Genomic DNA, 24,873 nt, shown 5'->3' with positions numbered 1-24,873 from the left:
ATGTTTATCTTAGACCCCATGGTTGAATCTCTGTTTGCCAAGAAATACTAAAAAGCAGGTATGAATACATCAATAGAAGAAGGAATAGCAGTGGTGAATGGACTTACTTTGCTTTCTTTTCCTAGGTAAAGACTGTTTCTGAGAGTTAATAGGAAATCCAAACTTCACTAGTTGCCTTTGATGCAAAGCTGTTTAAACAGAGGTCCATGGCTTGCTTCTTCAAAGGTCCTGCTGTTACAGTAGTTGTTAGATGCCCAAATATTTTAGGGTTCTGAATATTTTAGATACCTTGGCCTTAAAATTTTTTTTTAAGTTTATTTATTTATATTTTGAGAGAGAGAGAGCACAAGCAGGGAAGGGGCAGGGAGAGCAGGAGGTAGAGAATCCCAAGCAGGCTCTGCACTGCCAGCATGCATGGAGCTCGATGTTGGGCTCAAACCCACAAACCATGAGATCATGACCTGAGCTGAAATCAAGTTGGACACTTAACCAACTGAGCCACCTAGGTACCCCAATGCCTTGGTGTTTTTAATCCCTTTATTGAAGTATGATTGATATGTAAAAAGCTGTACATATTTAATGTGTACAGCTCAGTGAGTTTGGGGATAAGTATATACCATGAAATCATTTCCTCCATTAAGGCTATAAACACAATCATCACCTCCCAAAGTTTCCTCTTGCCCCTGTATTATTGCTACTGCTATTTGTACTATTATTATTATTGTTATTTTTGTGGTAAAACCCGTTAAATTAAGATCTACTGGGGCGCCTGGGTTAAGTGTCCAACTTCGGCTCAGGTCATTGATCTCACAGTTTGTGAGTTCGAGCCCCGCATCGGGCTCTGTGCTGACAGCTCAGAGCCTGGAGGCTGCTTCGGATTCTGTGTCTCCCCCTCTCTCTGCCCTTCCCCTGGTTACACTCTGTCTCTCTCTCTCTCTCTCTCTCTCTCAAAAAAGAAAAAAAAAATCCATCCTCTTAGCAAATTTTAAGTGTCCAGTGCAGTATTGTTAGTTATAAGCACTGTGCTGTATAGAACTCCAGAACCTTGCATAACTGAAACCTTGTACCCTTTGACAAGGGTTACACTATACACTATAGACTTAGTGGGAGAGACTAGGTGTCATTGGAATCTCCCTTGGGGTGGTATGAATCAAATAGAATCCCTCGCTGAAGATATTGACAAAACCTCATTTCATATTCATAGTTCATGGTTACTAGAACTGCATCTGCTCTAGATAAGAGATAATGCAAATTCTCTTCAGTTTAGAGGAACTTGGAAGAGGAATCGTCTTTCCCTGTTTACTCCTTAGCTTCTGTCACCACTCTCGGCTGCCTTTAATTTGATCATCATAATCTTTTATCTAACTCTTACCTTGAACTAGTTGCTGAAACACTATGTTTGGATCAAGCGGGATCTCTAGGAAAAAAGGCCGATACTTAAGGCTCTGAAATTTTCGTATGTCTTCAGGATGCATAAGGATACCAAAAACATATGGCTTAGAGAGTGAATACTACTGGATTTTGCCAAGCTATGGTGAAATGTTTAGCAGATTTTTGACAGTATGTCTTTTCTAGTTGGCTTTGAATTGACAGCGGACCAGATAGCAACTTTATGTCAGTCTCTGGAAAGGATTTCAAACTTTAGAAATCAGTTTGTGTGATTAAGAGGGAAAACAGAAGATACTGATATCAGGAATAAAAGAGGGGACATCATTCAGAGCCTGCAGACATTTAAAAAGATGAAAAGGGGATATTATGGACAACTTTATGTCTGTGAATTTGACAGTTTAGATGAAATGGGCAAATTCTGTGTAAGAATTCTGGTACCCTTTCAGATTTTTTTACGTTTGTGGGGGGTGTGGGTTCCCACCACAGGCAATTCTCCAACACCAACTAGGTGTCCTACAGTTCTACTCAGTTCTGACACTGTGTACCTGGAGATAACATCCTAGCATCAGATCATCAGATCTCACAGATTAAGGGCTCATTCCTGGAAGACAGCCCCCTCCCTTCAGCTGCCAGGTTGTTGCCTAACCCACCAGCTGTAGATGGCTGTAGATCAGAGGTTCCTACAACCCCCTCCTTGGGTTTGATTAGTTTGGTAGAGTGACTCACAGAACTCAGAAAACCATATTACTGACTAGATCACTGGTTTATTTTAAAAGAATACAATTCAGGCACAGGCAGATGGGGGAGATGCCTAGGGCAAGGTGTGGGGCAAGGGCGTGGGTATAGAGCTTCCATGTCCTCTCTAGGTGCACCACTCTCCCCAAATCCTCACGTGCTCACCAACCTGGAAGCTTTTGAACCCCATCCTTTTGGGTTTATAGTGAGGCTCCATTACATATGCATAATTAATTAAATGATTCGCCACTGGGGAATGATTCGAACTCCAGCCCTCTCTCTTTCCCTGAGGTCAGAGGGTTGGGACTGAAACTTCCAAGTCTAATCACAGGGTTGGTTCTCTTGGCAACCAGCCCCTATTCTTAGGTGCAGTCCAAAAGTCACCTCATTAACACAACAAAAGACACCATTGTTGCTCTCCCCACTTAGGAAATTCCAAGGGTTTTAGGAACTCTGTGCCAGGAATGGGGATGAAGACCAAATATGTATTTCTTATTATAAATCATAGTATCACACCTTGGGAGATACAAATTACCAAAACTGGCACAGGAGAAATAAAAAAAATCTAACTAGCGTCATAAATGTTAAAGAAATAGAATTTGTAATGAAAAACCTCCCCACAAAGAAGACTGCAGATCCTGATGGCTGCACCGATAGAGTCTATCACGTGTTTAAGAAAGAAATCCTACCAATACTATACAAACTCAAAACACGAGGTGGAAGAACACTCACCCTCTCCTTTTTCTGAGACCCAGCATCAGCCTGGTAATAACTAGACAAGAACGTTATAAGGAACGTTCAGACCAAGAACCATTATGGCTGTAGATAGAATTCTTAACGAAATGTTATCAAGTCAAATCTGTCAGTATATGCAAAGGATAATAATGTCATGATTAAGTGGGAGTTATCCCAGAAATGAAAGCTTGTCATTTTAACATATTAATAATGAACAAATTTAACAATTTAACATAATACAATTAAGGAGAAAACTCATATGGTCATCATCTCAGTAGATGCAGAAAAAGCATTTGACAAAATTTAACACTCATTCCTCATAAAATCTCTCAGAAAACTGGAATATAAGGAAATTTACCCAATTTGATAAGGGAATTTTATGAAAAAAGCTCCAGCTATCATACGTGGAGAAATCTTGAATACTTTGCTAGCAAGGTTAGGAACAGGGTGAGGATGTCTGTCCTCAGTACATCTATTCAGCAACGTACCGGAGTCCCTACTTAGTGTAACAAATCATGAAAAGGAAATGAAGGAAGGAAAAAGGGAAGGAAGAAGTAAAACTCTTTATTTGCAGACAACATGATTGTGCACATAGAACTTTGTAAGGAATCTACCAAAAATACTTTCTAGAACTAGTAAGTGGATTTTGCAAGGTCACAAGACACAAGGATACAACGCTACTGTGCAGAAATCAGTGTATTTCTATACATTGAACAATTGGAAAATGAAATAAAAACATAGCCTTATTTTAATATCTTAAAGACAACCTAAATATGGAGAGATACCCTATGTTATGGATTGGAAGACTCAATATTAAGATATGACTTAGCCACAAATTGCCAAATAAATCCAGTTCAATCCCAGTTAAAGTTCTAGCAAGGCTTAACAAAAATTTTTTTTATAAATAAACAAGTTAATTCTAAAATTTATTTGAAAATGCCAAGGACACCGAGTAGCCAAAACTGTTTTGAAAAAGAGTAGTTTTATATTACTTATTTATAATACTGTTTTATAATGTTGAAAGCTACAAAAACAGAGACAGTATAGAATTGGCATAATGATAGATCTGTATAGCAGTGGAAGGCAGTGGAGAGTTGGGAGACCCTTGTGTGTGTATTTGATCATTTGAATTCAGTGAGGTTACTCAGGTGGTGCTGGAACAAGTAGATATCCATATGGACAAACATGAACCTTTGGGACAAACATGAACCTATGGGACAAACATCCCACAGAAAAATCAACCCTAAATAGATCACTGACATACATGTAAAATCTAAGACAATAAAACTTCTAGCAAAGAACAAAATATGTATGACTTTGGGGGTTAGACAAAGAGTTCTGAGACAGGACACAAGAAGCACTAACCAGAAAAGAAAACAAAATGATAAATTGGATTTCATCAAAATTAAAACCTTTTGCTCTTGTAAAGCACCGTTAAGAGAATGAAAAGCAAAGCCACAGGTGGGGAGAAAATATATTTGTAAAACATATATCTGATCAAAGACCTGCTTCCAGACAACCCAATTTTTAAAATGGGGAAAAGTTGAACTACATAAAAGAAGATATAGGAACCGTATTTCAGCACATGAGAAGATGTTCAGTGGTGTCAACCATTAGGGGAAAAAAATGCAAATTAAAACTACAATGAGCTACCACTGTACTCTTATTAGAAAGCTAAACGTAAGAAGAATAAAAGTACCAAGGGTTGTTGGGTAGGTGGGGCAGCCAAACTCTTAAACATTGCTGAGAGGGATGTAAAATGACACAGCCATTTAGGAAAATATTTCGGCATACATTTGTCATGTGGCCCACTCCTAGGTACTTACCAAGGGAAGTGAAAACCAATGTCCTCAAAAAGACTTGTACATTAATTTCATAACAGTTTTATTCATAGTATTCCCAAATTTGAAGCAACCCCAAATCTATCAATAAATAATGGTATATCCACATAATGGAATGCTGCTCCGAAATTTAAAAAGAAGTATTGATATACTCAACAACACAAATGAATCTCAAAATGTTGAGAAAAAAGAAGCCAGACTTGGAAGAGTGCGTAACGTCTGATTCTACTTACGTAAAATTCTAGAACTGAGTAAACTAAGCCTTAGTGACAGAGTGCAGATCACGGATTGCCTGGAGCTGGGAGGGCTTTGATTGCAAAGGAGCATGAAGGGAGTTGGGGTGATGAAAATGTTCTTGATTGTATGCTGGTTGTGGTTATATGGGTATCTATAGTGGTCAGAATTCACTGAACTGTGCATTTTATAGGGGTGCACTTTCTTGTATATAAATTAAACTTCATCAGAATTTATGTAAAAGGAAAGCAGTTTGACAACACCAGATTTTAGTTAGGATGTAGAGCACAGTGACCTCTGCTACACTGCTGATCAGAGTGTAAAATGCCACCATATTTTTAAAAACCTTTGTCATTTTCTTATCAAGTTCAACATATACCTACTTTATGATCTAGCATTTTCATTCCTACGTAATTACCCCCAAGGGAAATAAAACACACGTTCACACAAAAGGCTTGTTCAGGAATGTTCATAACCGCTTTACTCAAGATAGCTTCAAACTAGGAACAACTCAATGTCTATTAATAGGAAAATAAATAGATTTTCATGTATTCCTAGTGTGGAATACTTTCTGGCAATAAAAAGCAGCAGGCTGTGTGTGCATGCAGCAATATGGATGAATATCAATATAATGAATAGCACGATGGATGCACATTGCCTCTGTGGGTAAAGGGGATGATTTCCAGAATGACTGGGACACACGGCAAACTTCCTGGGGGTGATGGAAATGTTCTGTCTCTTGAGGTTGGGGGGAATTACTTAGATGCATGTGTTTGTAACGTGTCATATACACTTAAGAGCTATGTTTTATAAGAGTTAAACATTGGAAATGTTTAAATGTGTAAATATTTATGCCTCAATGAAAATATATGAAAAATGCAATTAAGACACTGCTTAAGTGAGCAAGACACTGCTCACATGAGCTGCACACATTGTTCTAAAACCGGAACAATATGGAGATTAGGATGTCACCTGCAGAAAGATGACACACACATTGGTGAAGTAGTCCATATTTTTTAAAAAATGCAAAACAAGGAAAAAAATTAAATATAATGAGAAGTTAATGAGAAGTTAATGAGAAGTTGTCTTTCCTCACTCTCAAATCCTCCAACTATATGTTTTAAAAAGAAGGAAATCAAAATACTTTTAGCTTCTGTGATTTCTAAGATCTAATTCCAAAGCTTTTTTTTTTTTTTTTTTTTTTGAGAATGGTCAGGGAGAGAGAGTTGCTGTACCTTTCAGAAAGTTGACCTCTTAAACCTTTAATTTATAGCCCTAACATCATATCATTACATCATATCATTGGACTTCTCTTATCCTCCTAGGTAGTTCGGAAAAATTCTTAAGTTTTGTTTTTTGATAGAGAAAATTTTTTAATTTTTATTTTTTTCTTAGTTGTAGCTAACATTGAAAACTTAAAGATAGTTGAATATGAAAAATTATTGAAAAACTACATGTTCTGTAGATTTTAAGTTGCAAAATGTTGATATGTCTTGGGTTTAAGGAGACTGGCATACAACTATTAGGCAATTTAATTTTATCTCAGCCTTTAATTTGTTTTGGAAGCCAACATAAATAAGTAAACTTCTCTGAATTCAGTTTTTAAAAAAAGAAAAAAAAAAAAAGGTCGTTGATTTGTTCGCTTATGACAATTTTGTACTTAATTACTGTAGTACTAGATTCTTATGTAGGTAAGAGCCTATGTTGTAATGTTTCCCTTAGTTATGATCAGTAATTATAGTTCATATTTTCTTCTTGGTTCAGAAGTTTTTGATTAACTTTTTTTATTGTGGTGAAACACACATGAAATGTGTACCATTTTTACATGTACAGTTAAGTGCATTAAATACAATTCACTGTGTTGTGTAATGATCACTGTTTCTAGAACATTTTCATAATCCTGCACAGAAACTTTGTACCCATTGAGCTGTAACTCCCCATTCCCCTAACCCCTAGTAGCCTCTATTTTTTTTTAAGTTTATTTATTTATTGTGAGACAGAGAGCACAAGCAGGGGAGGGGCAGAGAGAGAGGGAGAGAGAGAGGATTGCAAGCAGGCTCCGCGCTGTCAGCGCAGAGCCCAACACAGGGCTCGAACCCATGAACCGTGAGATCATGACCTGAGCTGATATCAAGAGTCAGACAGTTAACCGACTGAGTCACCGAGGAGGGGCGCCTACTCTATTCTATGTTTAATATGAATTTTCCTGTCCTAGATAGCTCATATAAATGGAATCATACATTATTTGTCCTGTTGTGCCTGGACTATTTCACTTAGCATAAAGTTTTTAAGGTTCACCTATGTTGTAGAACGCATCAGAACTTCATTCCTTTTTATGGCTGAATGATATTCTTCTGTATGTACGTAGTGTATTTTCTTATCCATTCCTCTGTTGATATGTACATTTGGGCTGTTTTCGCCTTGACTATAGTAATAATGCTGCTGTAAATATTGGTGTACAAGTTTCTGTTTGAACCCCTGTTTTTAATTCTTTTGATTATATACTCAGACATGGAATTGCTGGGTCATATAGTAACCCTGTGTTTAACATTTTGGGGAACTGTTGAACTGTTTTCCACAGTGACTGACCATTTTACATTCCTGCCAGCAGTGTATGAGCCTTGCAGTCTCTCCACATCCTCACCAGTACTTGTTATCTGATATTTAAAATACTACTTTTTTAAAAATCGTAGCCAGCCAGCATATGGATGAAGCGAAATCTCATTGTGGTTTTGATTTGCATGTCCATAATGACTACTGATGAACATCTTTTCATGTGCTTCTTGGCTGTTTATCATCTTTGAAAAATGTCTGTTCTAGGTCTTGGCCCATTTTTAAATTGGGTGTGGTTTTTGTCGTTAACTTGTAGGAATTCTTTATATTCTGGATATTAATCCATTATCAGATATATGATTTACAAATATTTTCTCCCGTTTTGTGTGTTTTCTTTTTTACTTTCCATACAGTGTCATTTAATGTATCCGATTTTTAATTTTTATGAAGCCTAATTTATGTTTCCCTTTTGTCGCCTATGCTTTTGGCATCATAATGAAGAAACTGTTGTCAAATCCAAGGTCATGGAGAATTTCCATGTTATCTTGTAAGACCTTTATAGTTTTAGCTCTTAAATTTAGATTTTTGATCCACTTTAGGCCAGTTTTTCTATATGGTATAAGGTAAAGGTACGACTTCATTCTTGTGGATATCCAGTTTTCCCAGCACTGTTTGTTTGAAAAACTATCCTTTCCCTATTGAATGGTTCTGGCACCTATATTGCAAACGAATTGCCCGTATATGTGCGGATTTATGTCTGGGCTCTCTATTCCATTGGTCTATATGTCTAGCCTATACTACAGTGTGCCAGTACCACTGTTGTAGTTTTATAATAAGTTTTGAAATTGGGGAGTGTGAGTCTTCCAGCTTTGTTGCTGTTGTTGTTGTTCTTCTTCTTTTGACATTACTCAGTACTCGTCATAAGTGCACTCTTTAATCCCCATCATCTATTTCACCCATCCCCCCACCCACCTCCCCTCTGGTAACCATCAGTTTGTTCCCTACAGTTAAGAGTCTGTTTCTTGGTTTTCCTCTTTGGTTCCCCCTCTGCGTGTTTGTTTTGTTTCTTAAATTCCACATCTGAGTGAAATCATAGGGTATTTGTCTTTCTCTGACTGACTTATTTTGCTTAGCATTATACTCTCCAGCTGTATTCATGTTGCAAACAGCAAGATTTCATTCTTGTTTATGGCTGAATAATAGTCCACTGTGTGTGTGTGTGTGTGCGTGTGTGTGTGTGTACCACATTTTCTTTATCCATTCATCTATTGATGAACTCTTGGGCAGCTTCCATAATTTAGCTATTGTAAATAATGCTGCTATAAACATAGGGGTGCGTGTATCCCTTTGGATTAGTGTTTTTGTATCTGATTTTTTTTTAAAAGCTAGGGTCTAGGTAGCTGTGAGTAGCTGTTTACAAACTACTGTTTGATTCTGTTGATTCTCACAAGCAAATTGGCCACTGGACCCCCAAGAAAGAGTAATGTTGGTGATAGTATTTTTTAAGCTTTCCTCTTTAAAGAGTTAAATCAGATAACAGTTCTTATTTGAAATATTTTAATGTGTTCTGGTTCTATAGACATCTTTATTTATTTAATCGTTGTTTCTGCTAATCTCCTTCCTCTACTGTTTTATAACCTGTAAGCTCCTGGAGGTTTTATGGTGATGGTTTTGCTTTTCTGCAGATAATATGAACAGGCAAGGTCAGGAAAAAGTGAATTTGTTTCTGTTAGATTAACTGTGTATATTTCTAGAAGATTTTGTTGGCCAGGATGGTCTCAAACCTTTAGTTGGAAGAGAGCAAAAATACAGACCATCAGAATAGATCTCCAATAGCTGGAAGTAAAAGAGTAGTTAAGCCTTTGCAAAAGGTGATATGGTTGTTAAAGAGCTGTGACAGTTTATTTTTTAAAGTTTATGTATTTATTTTGAGAGAGAGTGAGCATGCAAACATAAGCAGGAAGGGGCAGAGAGAGAGGGAGAGGGAGAGGGAGAATCCCAAGCAGGCTCTGTGCTGTCCACGTGGAGCCCCATGAGGGGCTTGAACTCAGGGAACTGTGAGATCATGACCTGAGCCTAAACCAAGAGTTAGATGCTTAACTGACTGAGCCACCCAGGTGCCCCAAGAGCTATATAGTTTATACTTGTTTTTGCCTAAAAATACATAAATCAGAAAAAAGTTAATTAGCGCTTTGACTTCTAGCATGCAATATTTATTTATTTGTCTCCAGTTTTGAGTGTCACAGTCTTTCAATATTTTTTATTCCTATTGCCCTTTATGTGTTTATACTATGGGCATTGACTAGCCTTTTATTTAATCTTTTTTAATTTTTTATTAAAAAAATTTTTTTAATGTTTATTTTTGACAGAGAGAGAGAGAAAGCATGAGTGGGGGAGGGGGAGAGAGAGAGGGAGACACAGAATCTGAAGCAGGCTCCAGGCTCCGAGCTGTCAGCACAGAGCCTGACGTGGGGCTCGAACTCACAGATGGCGAGATCATGACCTGAGCTGAAGTCGGACACTCAACCGACTGAGTCACCCAGGCGCCCCAGCCTATTTAATCTTAATATGCTTTTTGTAAGTGCTAGGCTGTAATGCCTGTTTCCTGGAAACATACAGGGAGATAAAGTAGATTTTAGATATTTTTTTAGGGTTTTAAGAGTGAACACTGAACCCTTATTAAGTACCTTAACATTTATTATGTACCTTATTTAATCCTGACAGTCACCATATATCACATATAAAAGATGTGTTTTTGAGGAAAACTTGAAGTTCATTTAACGCTGAATCACCATGGCAGGACTTAAAGCACATCTCCTTCTTCCACGTGTCTTCTTATTGTCCACCAAGAGCCAGATGGGGCATTTACTCAAGCCAAATGGCCGATCCGTTGTCCCTTGAATATATGGGAAGTCTGAAGTGTTATCATGTCTGATCTTGTTCATTTTGCCTGAAATGCCTTTCTCATGGCTTGTCGTTTATGTTAATTCCCACACTTCCTTCAAAATTTGGCTCAGGGTTTATCTGCTTGTAAAGCTTTCTCTGACCTCAGTGACTCTAGGTGAAGCTGATGTTCCCAGTTCAGGGTGGATGGTCTTGCTTTCTGTGGTCTTCTCCCCCCGCTTCTTTTTTTTTTTTTTTCTTTTGGACTCCTGCTGCCTAGTTACCCTCAATTCCCGTGTTATTTGTACAGATCTGTAATCCAAAGTCGTTGTGTTTTTCAGAATCCAGAAGTCTTCAGATTTTAGAAATTTAAGATGATGCAGGTTCTGGGACAGCACCCCGCTATCAGTAATTTCTGCTGACAATGTAGGAATATTTATCCTATAGGGAATAAATAAAAGCTTAGAAAGAGCTTTGTGTCAGGTCATGGAAGGGCAGATTTTGCCATTCGGTGAGTTACAAAATATGTTTTGACTTTCAGGGTTGTTTGAATTTCAGAAGTGTCAATATGGGATTATAGATTAACTAATTTTTTAGAAGTATGAACCATATGTTGTAAAAAAAAGTAGTGATCATATGACTTTATGATTTTTTTTGCTTAATTCTTTCCCTTTACTTACAGAAATGATCAGTTCCCTGGTCAGCTTTCAAAGGTGACCTATATGTATGTATTTCTGTATTTATCTGCCTATCTCGTATTATTAGCTGACAAATGCAAACATAGCTCCTAGGTTTCAATTTTTATACTGGCTCCAGTTATCCCATTTTTGACCAGTGGTAGCCTCTTCAAGTTTTCAACTGAGTCCATGAGACATGGGCCCGTGTGGTTTTCTAGCTCATCTTTTATGTACATTTCCTGCCCAGGACCTTAGAACCAGCCATTTCTCTAAGAAGTCCTGCTTTCTTTTAGTGGTGAATGGTATTTTGAGATCACGTCTGGATCTTGGGAGTGTTCCTTGCCCCTGGGTTTCAGTTGTTTATGATCCTTTTCATATTAGCTTTTTTTATTTTGAAATAACTTTAGACTCACAGAGAAGTTGCATGATAGTGTAGAGTTGTCTTAGAGTCTTCACCCAAATTTCTTTCATGTACATCTGAAGTAACCATAGGACAGTTGTCAAAACCAGAAAATTAGTATTGCTACAATATTACAATTGAAGTATACACTGTGTTTAGGAATGATTGATAAAAGCTTGATTATAGTTGGACCTTGAGTCTCTGAGTCTTTATTTATGTATTATTACTTATTTTTGGTATGTGCTTCTGTGCAGTAGCTCTTAACTAATAAGATCTATCACTCACCTGGGAACTTTTGGACATCAGATGCCTGAAACTTTTCCTTCCCCTCTCCCAGAATTTTTCAGAATCTCAATATGGGGATAGAATAGTATAGGTATTTGGGGATTTTGCTAGAATCCTGTCTGTTTCAACAGCTTAATGAGATCATTCAGGAAGGAAGCATTTTGTGTTTGGCTCACAATTGGTGATAATGACCCTTTGGTTCCTAGGATAAAAGTTAATCTTTTTGTTTTGTTTTAAGTTTATTTATTTATTTTGAGAGAGTGAGCCTGTGCTGGGGAGGGGCAGAAAGAAGGGGAGAGAGAGAATTCCAAGCAGGCTGTGCACCGTCAGTGTGGAGCCCCATGTGAGGCTCGAACCCATGGAACCGTGGGATCATGGGCCTGAGCCGAAACCAAGAGTCAGGTGCTTAACTGACTGAGTCACCCAGGTGCCCCTAAAAGTTAATCTATCTTAAAATGATTCACATTTGATGCTTCTAGTGCCAGAGATTTCTATTATACTTAGAACCATCCTTCAACATTTATTAACACATTCAAAAAATATTAATTGAGTACCTTCTAAGTGCCAGACATGAGGAAACACCAGTGAAAAAATCCAGACATGGTCTGGTCTGTGCCTTCATGGATATACATGGATAATGAGAAGTACAAACAATTGAACACATAATTTTAATAGAATGCAATGAATATTATCTTAGGAGAAGAGTGGGTAGCTGTGAAAACACAGAACAGACAGACCTCACCTAGTGTAGGGATCAGGGAATGTCTTCCTGGGAAGATTGTTTTTAGTCCGGTAGGAGTTAGCTAGGTAGAGAGAAGAATCTTCTGGCAGAGGGAACAGCCTTAGTCTTTGAATATGCCTAGTGGCTACAGCTAGAGAGAATTTCTAGTATCTTACTGGAGAAAAGAGTACAAGACCAAGGAAGGAAAAAAATCTAGAGGCGAGCAGCAGCCTTTATTGAATCTTTTCAAAGCATTCGGGTTTTCATAGAAATAGCAACTCTCATTTTTACTCCTGTTTCATCAGTTTGTATATCATCTAAGGTACATAACCACAGTAATACAAATAAAACCAACATACAGAGGTGTGCAAAAACAAACTGGTTGTGTTGAGCGTGCATCTCATTTGGTGGGAGCGGAAATGAAGTGGCTAGAGACTGTCTTCCCAAACGTAAGAGTTGAGTTGCCATGGGACCAGCCAGGGTTCATACAGCAGGAATTGAGGATTTTGGTTTGTCTGGCAAGTCATTTAGGCAGAGGTCAATTAAGCCAGTGTGTACTATAATTATAGTTTGGGAAATAGATGAGCTCATTGAGAGAGATGAGAGAAAAGAGCCAAGGTCAGAACCTTAGGGAACACCACCAATTAAGGAAAAGATAGAGGAAGAAAAATCAGCTAACGATTTCAAGAAGAACTAGTTAAAAACAAGCTTTCCAGGAGCCTTTGAATCTCATCCTACTTAGACTCTTAGCAGTCTTGCAACTTTGTTTATCTATGTTTAACCTAGCTTTTGGCAAGCTTATTTTGCCCTGAAAACCTTTTTTCACTTAACTAATTCGTATTCTGCGTCCTATGGAAGAAGTAGGAACAGTTTTTAGGAAACACTGCCACAGGCAGAAAGGAACCAGGAAGGGATTTAGGTGGGGTAGTCATAGGATTAGTGTGTAGTTTCAGAGATTGTTTTTGGTAGTCCTCTGGAGGTGGGATTCCAGAAAGGAGTGGGCCAGGGTGTTTGGGAGACCAGCTAGAGGTCCTCGTGGTAAGCCGGGAGAAAGCCGATGGGGTCTGAATTTAGGCAGTGATAGTAGGAATAGCAAAGGGGCCGATTCACACGTTTTAGTTGAAAAGACAGGATCTGGTGACAGATGTGAGAGGTAAGGGAGAGGGAGTCTAGGATGGCTGGTTTCTGTTTCGGTGACCAAGGGGATGGATTGTGCCACCATACTGCAGATGAGGGACACAGAGCTGGTGTGGGTTGTGATGGGGAGATAATGAGTCCAGTTTGGGACATGTAGTATAAGGTATCGAGGTATACGCACTTTAGTATAAGGTATCGAGGTATACGCACTTGACAAGAGTTTAGACGTGAGATGGGGGCTTGGGAGAAAGGGTGGGGCCAAAGAGAGGTTTGCAGGTAATTCATACTTACAAAATCATGGGTCTGGAGGATGACATCATGGAGGGACAGCATAAGAGATGAGAGGTAGAATTCTAATGTGGACAGGAAGGAAGCCCATCTTAAGAATATTAATAACCATTACTTATTAGGGGTCTGTTAAACACTGTTTTAAGCATGTTACATATGTCATTTTATTTCATACTAGAACCCCCATGAGGGCAGGTGTTAGTATCTCCGTTTTATAAATGGATGAGCTGAAGCTCAAAGGTTATGCCATTAGCTCCTGGTCCTACATCTGGTAGATAGCAGTTGAGGAGGTGAAGTCTGTCTTACTGCAGTCTAGGCTCCCTTTCCAGAAGGAATGGTCAGAGAAGTAGGAAGAGAACCAAGAGAACCATGGCAGGGTACCCGGGATGAGAGAGACCTTTAAGGAGTTGTTAGCAGGGCGAGACGTACTGAGAGATGAAGACAGGATTCAGAGATGCCTTTGGATTGAACACAGCGTGGTCACTGATGCTGCCACAGCATCGAATGGGGAGCTGGTTTGTTGTGGGATGTCGTCAGCACGATGGATTTATTGTACCAGCTTCCCAAATTGTGTTTTCATGGACTCTATAAATGCTAGCCTATGACTTCCGGAAAGAAGGAAAAAGCAATCACCTTTTTAAAAATCAGATGATAATAAAGTCAGAATGAGGCTTTTGTGAGAAGTCTTTCCTTCATGCTCTTGTAATTTACACGTACCAGTGTTTGGGAAGATGATATAGTTCTGCCGGTTAGTTATTGCTGCTTGGACAGGAAAGGGAGGGGGAGAGCGTGTTTGCGGCTCACATCACTGCAGAGCTCTGGTAACAGCGCTCCGGTGCTGACGGGAGCTGAGTCAGAGAAGACATACACGCAGACTGTGCCGTGAGCCGTCATGGCCCAGTTCAGGATTTTCGACTGTATGATCAACCACAATTGGAGCTTATTGTGCAATCTGTATTGTGCGTGGAGTGGTCAGGTTTGTTTGATATATATATGTACATATTTGCTTTTTAATTCAAAACTGCTATAACGTATAAAGCAAAAAAAAAATCAGTGAAAATGCTGGTTATAAAATCAGTATCTTCGTGTAACAGTGAAAAAGTAGTCTTTTAGACGTGACTTGGTGTTGAAATACTAATTTAACAGGGCACATGTCAACTCTAATGATGCGAATTTCTCTAAAAGAATTACATGGACTCTTCAGTTGCACAGATGAGACTTTGTAGAGCTTTCTGTGGTGGGGGAGGGGAAGTTGGAATGAATTACTTAAAAATAAAACCAGGAAAAAATTAAAGCAATAGAATCATAAAACAAAGTAAATGTTGTATATTTTTGGAGACATTTCCCATTGTGTTTATAGTTAGGTAGGCAGGATTTTGGAATGAGTTGCTTTTTGGCTAGTTTTTCATTTTTCATGAAATATGGTTGATTTCTTTTACTGTGGGGTTAAATGGAAGTTCCTTTTTGGACTTAGTTTGTTCCTGAACAGGCTTTTAGGAAATAGTTATTGTGCAACAGAGAAACTTTGCTGAGTATGTTTTTTATGAGAGTTGCCATATACGTTTGAGTTTTCTTCCCTAAGAAGCAAAAACTCTCTATTTCTCCTTTCAGCCTCAGTCAACATTGTTATTATCAGGTGCAGACTACTTTCGTAAGTCGCAAATAGCTCTGTACGTATTCAGCATAATAGCGTCTCTCACAAAATGGAAAGATACTGGATGGTAGCTTTGTTCTAGTTATTGGTGAATCTTTAAAAACTAAGAATTACTTACCTTACAGGGTTATTAATCTCTTTGTGAGTGTTCGTCTTCCTTATTTAAAACTGTTCTGTAGTATTGTTTGAAATTTAGAAGAAAAGCTAAATTTAAAATATTGAAAGCAGTGAATGATAAATGAAATGTCCATCCCCCACCCCTCCAAACACAGCATCATTTCTCAGTTCTCCCATAAACACAGCATGAACAGAAGTTTATGAGACATGAATTTAGTTCTAAGTGGGACTTGTGGATCTCCAGTACTTTCCTTTATGTCCTATTCTCTCTGTCCTGGAATGGTGAAAAGATTTTTTCATAGTTCAGGTTGGGCACAATAGACTAACGTATCAGAAATTAGAGATGGAAAAGGTCATGTAGTCTATATATCTTCCAGTGTAAGATTGATCTCTCAGTGCACTTTCTAGTTCTCTCCTAATGGATTTACATTACCGTAAAAATATGGATTTTGAATGGCTACTTAGAGAATAAAAGAAGATAGATACTTCAATTATCTTAGCATGTAAAATTCATAATATCAGGAACCTACCAAAGCTGAAACTTAAAAAGCCCAAACCAAACTGAGTGGTTAGTAACTGGTTCACAGCTCTTACTGGACTTATTAGTTAGTCTCATCATCAGAAAACTTCCTAGTTTGAGATCTAGGACCTTGTCAGGACTTTGGCTAATCCCAAAAGAATATTTGACTTGCGACAGAATCCAAGGATGAGTTGATCCAGTGAGCTGGCAATAGAAAGTGCTTTTGGACCTGCTGTGGCCCGGGGTTCTGTAGGCTTGCTGTTGCAACTGCTTCAGGGCAGCAGTTGATTTATTTTTTGAGTTTATTTTCCCTGTGGTTTAGATCCAACAATAGGCCACTTGGTTGCTGGCGTCACTGAGAAGAGTTTGCAGAATTTAGCGTAAAGTGAGAATGGCATGTGACCACGTCTCCTGGGACTTTATGCCACCCCTTAAAGTATTTGATGGAGGTTACAAACTCCGTGATTTGGGGGCTAGGCTTCGGGTTCCATAAGAGTGAAGAGAGTTGAGGGGCGCCTGGGTGGCTCAGTCTGTTAGAGCGTCTGACTCTTGATTTCGGCTCAGGTCATGATATCCTGGTTTGTGAATTCGAGCCCCACACCACACTCTGTGCTGATGGTACGGAGTCTGCTTGGGATTCTCTCTCTTCCTCTCTCTCTGCCCCTCCCATGCATGTGTACACTCTCTCTCTTTCTCAAAATAAATGAATAAACTTAAGAAAAATATTTTAAAGAGTAAAGAGAGTTGAAGAGAGCCAGGTGTAAGACAGCGGGCACTGGTGGAGACTGTGGCAAACTGGAGAATCAGTTTCAGGAGACTGATACCATGTCGGACCTCTTGTTGGCAATCATTTAGTTTTTAAGGGAAACTTTAAAATTAGCATCTTGATGTGAATTCATCCTAATTTTTAAGTGCTGGTGACTAATCCAAGTTTTTCAAAATACCGAGATCTAAGCAAAACACATCTGCAGCCAAATGGGGCTTAAGGCTTCCCATGTATAATTTCTGGTTTCTAAGAAACTTCAGGGCAGCAGTTGATTTTATTTGAGTGTTACTATTGAAGCTAAGCGGTGGAAGGATGCTGCTGGAAAGTTTATGATACAGGTAGGGAAATGTAGGAGAGAAATAAGAGGAGTAAAGGAAAGGGCCGGGTGAGGAGTGAGGGAGGCCGACTGAAGGAGCAGCAGACGAGATAAATGATATGATGGGAACAGGAGGGTGCCGCAGTGGGCACGTTTCTCAGTTGATACTTTGTTGGCATACTGCTGGGAGAGTTCTGATTCGGGGTCTATTATTTATTAAATACTTGTACACTGCTGGAGGGAGGCAGTACAGTGCTGTGGATAAGAGTACAGATTTTAGTGTCCAAGAACTGGATCCAGTGTCCAAGGCCCAGTGCATCCCTGGCTGGTGGCCCCAGCATTACTCGCCTCTGCTTCCTCATCTCGAGTAGTACCTTCATCACAGACTGTTGTGAAGGTTAAATCAGATGACCTGGGTCCAGCATTTAACCCAGGGCCTGACACAATAAGTGCTTCACAGTGCTTCCTGTAATTATTAACATATTCTAGGCTGGATGGTAACATATATAGGGGTGATATCGTTTGAGATCCATATTGGAAATAAAAAGGTGGGAGCAGAGAGGTCTGTTATTTTAATTTTTAAAATTGTAAGCCAAGTGCAGTCACTTACAAAAATTGGAAAATATGAATTAAAATTGATTTACCTAGTTCAGTTACTCAAATACAACTCTTATTAATATTTTGGTATGTATGTTGCAGTTTTTTTTCCTGCCCACATAGTGTTTTTTTTTTTCCTCTGTGCTTGTGTAGTTTACAAGTTGTAATCATAGTATACATGCAAATTGTGACACAGATGCCATATTGTGATGTCATTTTTAATGGCTGCGTGATATTCTACAGAATATATATATATAATGTAATCTTAATGTATTTAATGTTTATTATCTATATATAATATATGTACTTAATATTTCATATATTACACTATTAATATATTTAGTCATCTAACTGTTGCCAAACTTTTAAATTGCTTCTAGTTTTTTTTTGTGATTATAAATAAAATATGGTGAGTATCTTTGTGATTAAAGTTGTTTTCACTGCTAGGATTACTTGCATATAGGATACCATTTCAGAAGTGAAATTACTGGGTCAGAGTGATAATACTTTTATTTATTTGTTTATTTTTTAGAGTGATAATACTTTTTTTTTTTTTTTTAACTTTTAGAGAGAGAGCGCGTGGGCAGGGGAGAGGGGCAGAGGGAGAGAGGGAATCTCATACAGGCTCCCCGCTCAGCCTGGAACCCAGTGCAGACCTCTATCCCACGACCCTGGGTTCATGACCTGAGCCAAAAATCAAGAGTCGGATGCTCAACTGACTGAGCCACCCTGGCGCCCCGAGAGTAATAATACTTTTAAAGCATAACTTTTATAAAACACATTTCTATATTAAGAAAATCTTAGAGAGTAGAGTGTTCTTAGACTTTGTGAGAGATGAGTGAATTTTAAAATTTTATGGATGATAATACTTTGCATTTGCACCACACCATGAGGAAAAGAGGACCCTATGTTTCTCTCCTTTCTCTCCCTTGGTATATGAAATTTCAGCTGTTCTGATCAGTATTTGGAACCAGGGCTGAACGTTTGGTGGTGGTGGAGCTCAGTCATACAAAGAAGTTTGCCATTAAGGTTTCGTGTTTGGGACATAACCAATAACCCATTTCTTGGTTTTCCCTCAAGCCCAGTGACAATAGATCTTGCCCGGCCCCTTATCTAGTGACCTCAGAAGGGATACTGGGAGGTGCCAAGCATGGAAGTTCCTGGCATATCCTTCTTTTTATACATGTGCAGAGCGCCCACCCTGCAGTATGCACTGGAACGTGGCCCCCATTCAGAGCCCCAAAGACCGCCAGAGTCAGCGCAAAAGCCCAGGGCCCCATGTGATTCGTTCCCCTTCCTCCATCATCTCCGTGACCTTGTTTCTACTGCTGGAGGGAGTTGTCTCTAATCACACTGGACTCCTTGCTGTTTCAATCTCAAGGCCTTTGCTTCCGGTTCCCTTTTCCTGAAATGCTTTACTCCCAGACCCCTCTGCACGGCATGCCTTTTCACTTCCGTCAGGGTTTTACTCACACGTCTCCTTCTCAATGAAGTGTTGCCTTTAAGTTCGTTGTCAAGTGTTACAAAGGGAAAAATAATCATACTGTTAAAGAAGATACATTTCTTTCTTCGAAAGAAGGTTGTAAAAATGGTTGGAAACTTTATTCCTTAATAGAAATAGTCATTCTGTGTTAAGTCCATTTCAGGGAAGCAGAGCCAGATTGGATTCCTTGAGTTGGAAACTGGGAGATAACCATACTGATGACTCAGGTGTATATTTTTCATCTCCTCCTCGGGGAAACCAAATGGAAGACAGAAAGAGAGTCTGCAGAGACCTTTTGTGCTTCCTCCTTGAAGCTCTTTCCTCTTCTCCAGCTCCTCTCTTTGCTCCTTGATTGTTAAGAAGCAGTTGGTAGCCTACGACAGTCTGTTCCTTCCAGCTGTTAGAACAAGCTGCTGCTGCTAACACCGGTCGGTCGGAGGAGGCTTTCAGTTGATAAGCTAGGAAATTGGGAATAGGCCTTTTGACACTTAAGATACCTTAAATTCTTGCTAGTCCTAAGTGTGATCCACAGACCAGCAGCATCTGTGTGGCCGGGAAGTCGGTAGGAAATGCAGACTTCCAGGACCCACCCCAGCCCTATAAAGTCGGAATTTGCATTTTAACAAGATCCTCTGGTGATTCTCCTACACAGTAAAGCTCTGCCTTAAATGATGGAAAGAACTAAATGCTTATTTGACTGTTTTTCTATAAATATTACTTTACATTTTATCTTCCTTTAAGAATTAAGGGAAATGTAAGGTATTATAGGGTTATCACTTACTACGTGATTTAAATTATATTTATATAAAAATTCTAAGTGGTTAATTGCTTCTTTTTTTTTTTTAATTTAGAGAGAGAGATTGAAAGGGGGAGAGGGGCAGAGGGAGAAGGAGAGAAACTCTTAAGCAGGCTCCACACTCAGCACAGAGCCTGACATGGGACTTAATCCTATGACCCGGGAATCATAACCTGAGCCACAATCAAGAGTCAGATGCTCAACTGACCGAGTTATCCAGGCGCCCTACTTCTTTGTTTTTTGTTTTTTGATCAGGGAGCCTGAAAATGAGGGCTTCTCTTTAAGGATGCTAATGGCTTGGCTTTGCTAGGCAGAATGGTATAAATTGACTTTTTTCTCGGTTTGACCTCCAGGAGAACCCTCTCTGCAGCTGTGTGGCATGCTTTGTGAGTCATCTCTTTCCTCGTTATGCTCACTGCTCACTTCCCTGCGAACGAACGGCCTTGTACTGGAGATGCGTAGTTGCGATCAGCGGGGAGTAGTGCAGGAGAAACTTGCTGGTGGGCAGGGTGAAGATGGGATTACAGAAACGCTTACATGTGTAGGGATATGACTAGCATTGCTGCAATGCAGAGAGGGCTGATTTTCCATGCGTAGAGTTTACAGGTGAGATCAGTGGGGGGGGGGGGGGGCTAGGAATTGAAGGAGCAAGGCATCATAACCACTGTGAGGTGAATTATTGGTTTAAGGCACAGGAGGGAAGAAAAATACCTCTCTGCCCTATGACTAGCTCCGTAACACCAAGCTTCCAAAATGCTGAAAGATGTCACAAGGAGCTTTAGTTCAGTGTTTCGTTCTGTTTTGTTTTAAAGAGAGATAGAGAGTACCAGTGGTAGAGGGAGAGGGAGAGAGCGAGAGAGTGAGCGAGGGAGAGAATCTTAAGCAGGCTCAATGTCCAGAGCAGAGCCTCATGTGGGGTTTGACCTGGGGCTTGGATCTCACAACACTGAGATCATGACCTGAGCTGAAAGGAAGAGTCAGAGGCTGTCACTTAACCGACTGAGCCACCCAGGTGCCCCTTAAGTTCAGTGTTTTGGGAGAGATAAAAAGAGCTAACGTTTAGTGGGTACTTACTATGTGTCAGATATTTTACATAGTTAGCCTCCTTTAAATCTTATAATAACCCTATCGAGATGATATTGTTTTCACACCCCCACTTTACAGGAAGCAGATTAAACATGGGGATAAGTCACTTGCCCAGGGCTGCACGCAGCTCAGAAGCTGCAGACCAGGATGCAGCCCAGGGAGTCAGACTTTGCAGCCCTTGCTCTTAACGCCCATGCTATTCTGCCTCTGTCCTGAAGGGTAGAATATGGTATTCAGTGCATCAGTTTTTAAAACTGGTAACTCTGAAGCTGCATTAAGAATGTAAATGACAGGGGCGCCTGGGTGGCTCAGTCAGTTAAGTGTCCGACTTCAGCTCAGGTCATGATCTCACAATCCATGAGTTCGAGCCCTGTGTCGGTCCTTGTGCTGACAGCTCAGAGCCTGGAGCCTGCTTCGGATTCTGTGTCTCCCTCTCTCTCTGCCCCTCCCCCACTTATGGTCTGTCTCTTTCACTCTCAAAAATGAATAAATGTTAAAAAGAAAATTTAAAGAATGTAAATGACAAAGGGTGCCTGGGTGGCTCAGTCGGTTGAGCGTCCGACTTTGGCTCGGGTCATGATCTCATGGTCCATGGGTTCGAGCCCCACATCAGGGTCTGTGTGGACAGCTCAGAGCCTGGAACCTGCTTCGGATTCTGTGTCTCACTCTCTGTCTCTCTCTCTCAAAAATAAACATTAAAAAATTGTTTAAAAAAAGAACGTAAATGACAAAAATTATATATGTATATATTGTTGGTTGATGGCCAATATAGGAAGCAGGGGACAAAAGGAGACTAAAAAAGGAGTAACAGAAGCACAGATTGGGGAGAAAAGGCTTAGGAAGTCTGGAATGAGAGATACTCGGTACTAAGGGAGAGAGAAAAGGCTGAACACTAAGGGTAAGACAGGTAAGAAAACACAAAGAGGGAGAACTAGGTTTTGCAATAACTATTGGTGGTCGTGAGTGTTAGGTGCCTTTTGTAATGTGGGTTAGTTAATGTCACTTTCTTAGGTCTTTGCTCTGCTACTGAAACTCCAGCATTGCTAATATGCATATACATGTGTGATAATACTTCGAGGTGGTGACCATGCTATATAAGCAATGTAATTATCAACTGAGCCTATGTGAGCAAAGCTTAATGTTGAAATAAAGTTTTAAAAAGTAGCGTCATTAATTTCCTATAACAATACGCATAATTGCTTCTGAACTCAAAAGTGGTTAGGTTTGAATAGTAAGCAATTAGATTAAATAGGTAGTTCCTATCCATGGTTAACCCTGAGCCAGCTGCCTCTGGACCTGTAGCCAGAGGGGCCAGAGGCAAACTCTGTCCTGCCCCCTTTAGCCTAGATACTCAGCCTGGGAGCTCCAGTTGATGGGCAAACTCGGGTTTAAATGAATAAGAAAGACAAAATGGAATTCTCTGAAGGAAAAGACTGATTTGTAAATGACAGACTGAATAGTCTGTGGATAAATGGAATGGCAGACTCATCTGTTTGGACTTTTTGATGATAGTTAGGCTTGATTACAAGGAAAAAAGCACTGAAAGCATGAGCTTTTGAATGCTACCTTTCCCCGCCTTTGGGGGACCCATTTGCTTGAGACGTCGGATGGTCTGGTGGTGAGAGAGCTTTGGACTGAGAGTAGAGGCTTCTGTATATGCTGTGTGCTCTGCCATTATTTGGTTGTGTGATTCTGAACAATTCTGTTGACTCTCTGGATTTTGGTGTTCTTACCTGTAAGTAGATGATTCCAGTTCTAGCAAAAAAAAATGATTTTTAGAAAAGCCGGATGTGTCTTACATGCTGCTATATATTTGAGGAATGACATTTTCACTCCTGTGTTGTACCGTGTTTACTCACGACTGAGAGGAGAACCTTGCTGATACAGGGTACCATTCATAGTGACTTTTAGTTTATGCCATGAATGGGAAGGTCTGTTATTTATTTAAAAAAAAATTTTTTAACGTTTATTCATTTTTGAGAGAGAGAGAGCATGAGTGGAGAAGGGGCAGAGAGAGGGAGACACAGAATCCGAAGTAGGCCCCTGGCTCCAAGCCATCAGCACAGAGCCTGATGTGGGGCTCGAACCCACGAACTGTGAGATTAAGACCTGAGCCGGAGTCGGACGCTCAACCGACTGAGCCACCCATGCAGATAGGGATCTGTCATTTATTTAATAGAAACTTCACAGTAGTTGCTTTGAACTGTGCAGTAAGTACCTAGTTTTCCCAAGGGTGTCCAAACAGAAACAAATGTAGAGCTGCAGAATTTACTAGTTTTATCAACATAGTGCCTTAGAATGTTCCCTCCAAAATGCAATACGTAATACTCTCAAACTCTTATTTGAAGAATATAGTGTTCAACATTTTAGCTTTTAAAATGGGAATTATAGGGGGTCTTGGTGGCTCAGTTGGTCGAGCGTCTGACTCTTGATTTCAGTTCGGGTCATGATCCCAGGGTCTTGGGATCAAGCCCCGTGTCAGGCTCCGTGCTGACTGGGCATGCAGTCTGCTTAAGGTTCTCTTTCTCTTTCCCTCTGCCCCCCTCCCCACTTGTATGCATGCTCTCTCTCTAAAAATCAATCAATCAATCAATCAAATGGGAATTATAAAGCTATATTCCCAATGTGAAAAAGCATCCTCCTAATTGATGGCCAATTTAGGGAGTACTGGAGAAGATGTTGCCTGAACAGGGACTAATAGGAGAAGGGAGAAGAAAAGGTAGGATAGGAAAGTGACAAGAGAGAGAGAAAACAGTTAAGAAAACAGAAAACTGCACTAGAGTCTCTCTGTTTTCTTTTCCTCTTGCGGGAAGGCCTCCTTCCCTTTATTTGCCCCTGTTGTCCCCACACCCCCTCTTGCCCCTTCACCCATCTCCCCTTTACAAGACCATTTCACCCATCTTCCAGCAGCTCATAGCTTCAGCTGTCCCCCTTCTCTGCCTTAGTGAGATTTGTCACTCCTGGGACCTTACTCCTATCTCCTGCAGGGGCCTGGGAGAGCCAGTGACGGACTGCCCCTAGGAGAGACATGTTTTATCACCTGTCTCTGCAGATTCTGGGTTAGGCCCCCGGGATGCCGTTCTTATTCTGACTCTCATTCCTGAATTTCTCCACCCTGACTCTAAATGTTAAATGCTGCTTCCTGGGCTCTGCTGTTCTGTGTTCCTAACATCCTCACTGCTCCTGGAGAAGCCCAGATCTATAGCAGGATTCTCTGCTATTAGTTCTGGCCTGCTGCTCAGAGGAGCCGATCCTCCTGCCTCGGTCCATTCTAAATTGCCCTGGTAAATGCAGTGTCCTCAGGCCTTCCCGAGGAACACGGTTTGCTGGTTGGTTTTCTGGTCTGACCCGTTAGGCCCATCTAGTATGCCCAGTTGTCTGGCCTTTAGAGCTGTCCCTTCCACCACAGTCAGCAGTTCTGGCATCTGTATTTCATTTAATATGGGATATCACGTCTGCCAAGCTTCTTGGAGCCATCCGTGTAGTGTATCAGCCTTGGCTGTCTTATTCCCTGCCTCGGTGTTAAATCCTGTGTCAAGGAGAAGTGCCTCATCTTGGGGCGCCTGGGTGGCTTAGTTGGTTAAGCGCCCGACTTTGGCTCAGGTCATGATCTCACGATTTGTGAGTTCAAGCCCTGCATCCGGCTCTGTGCTGACAGCT

The 24,873-nt window shown here is 40.2% G+C and overlaps 1 protein-coding gene and 1 pseudogene across 6 annotated transcripts in view; both read left to right on the top strand.

The window, feature by feature from the left end:
- Window positions 1-24,873, top strand: part of ARHGAP21 (Rho GTPase activating protein 21) — a 135,754-nt gene that overhangs the window by 12,235 nt on the left and 98,646 nt on the right. Inside the window, exon 1 of one of the 6 annotated variants that reach the window (XM_042945131.1) lies at window positions 39-58. The exons of the other annotated variants lie outside the window; for them this stretch is intronic. The gene's annotated coding sequence lies outside the window, so the exon portion shown is untranslated. Of the gene's footprint in view, window positions 1-38; window positions 59-24,873 lie in introns of those variants that run through there. 6 annotated transcript variants of the gene reach the window in all.
- On the top strand, window positions 5,853-5,951 carry LOC122225721 (annotated as a pseudogene).

This window comes from Panthera leo, chromosome B4, assembly GCF_018350215.1.
Source record: "Panthera leo isolate Ple1 chromosome B4, P.leo_Ple1_pat1.1, whole genome shotgun sequence".
Classification (NCBI taxonomy): Eukaryota; Metazoa; Chordata; class Mammalia; order Carnivora; family Felidae; genus Panthera; species Panthera leo.
Note: the sequence above shows the minus strand (reverse complement) of the source record. Positions and strands in the feature narration are given on the sequence as shown.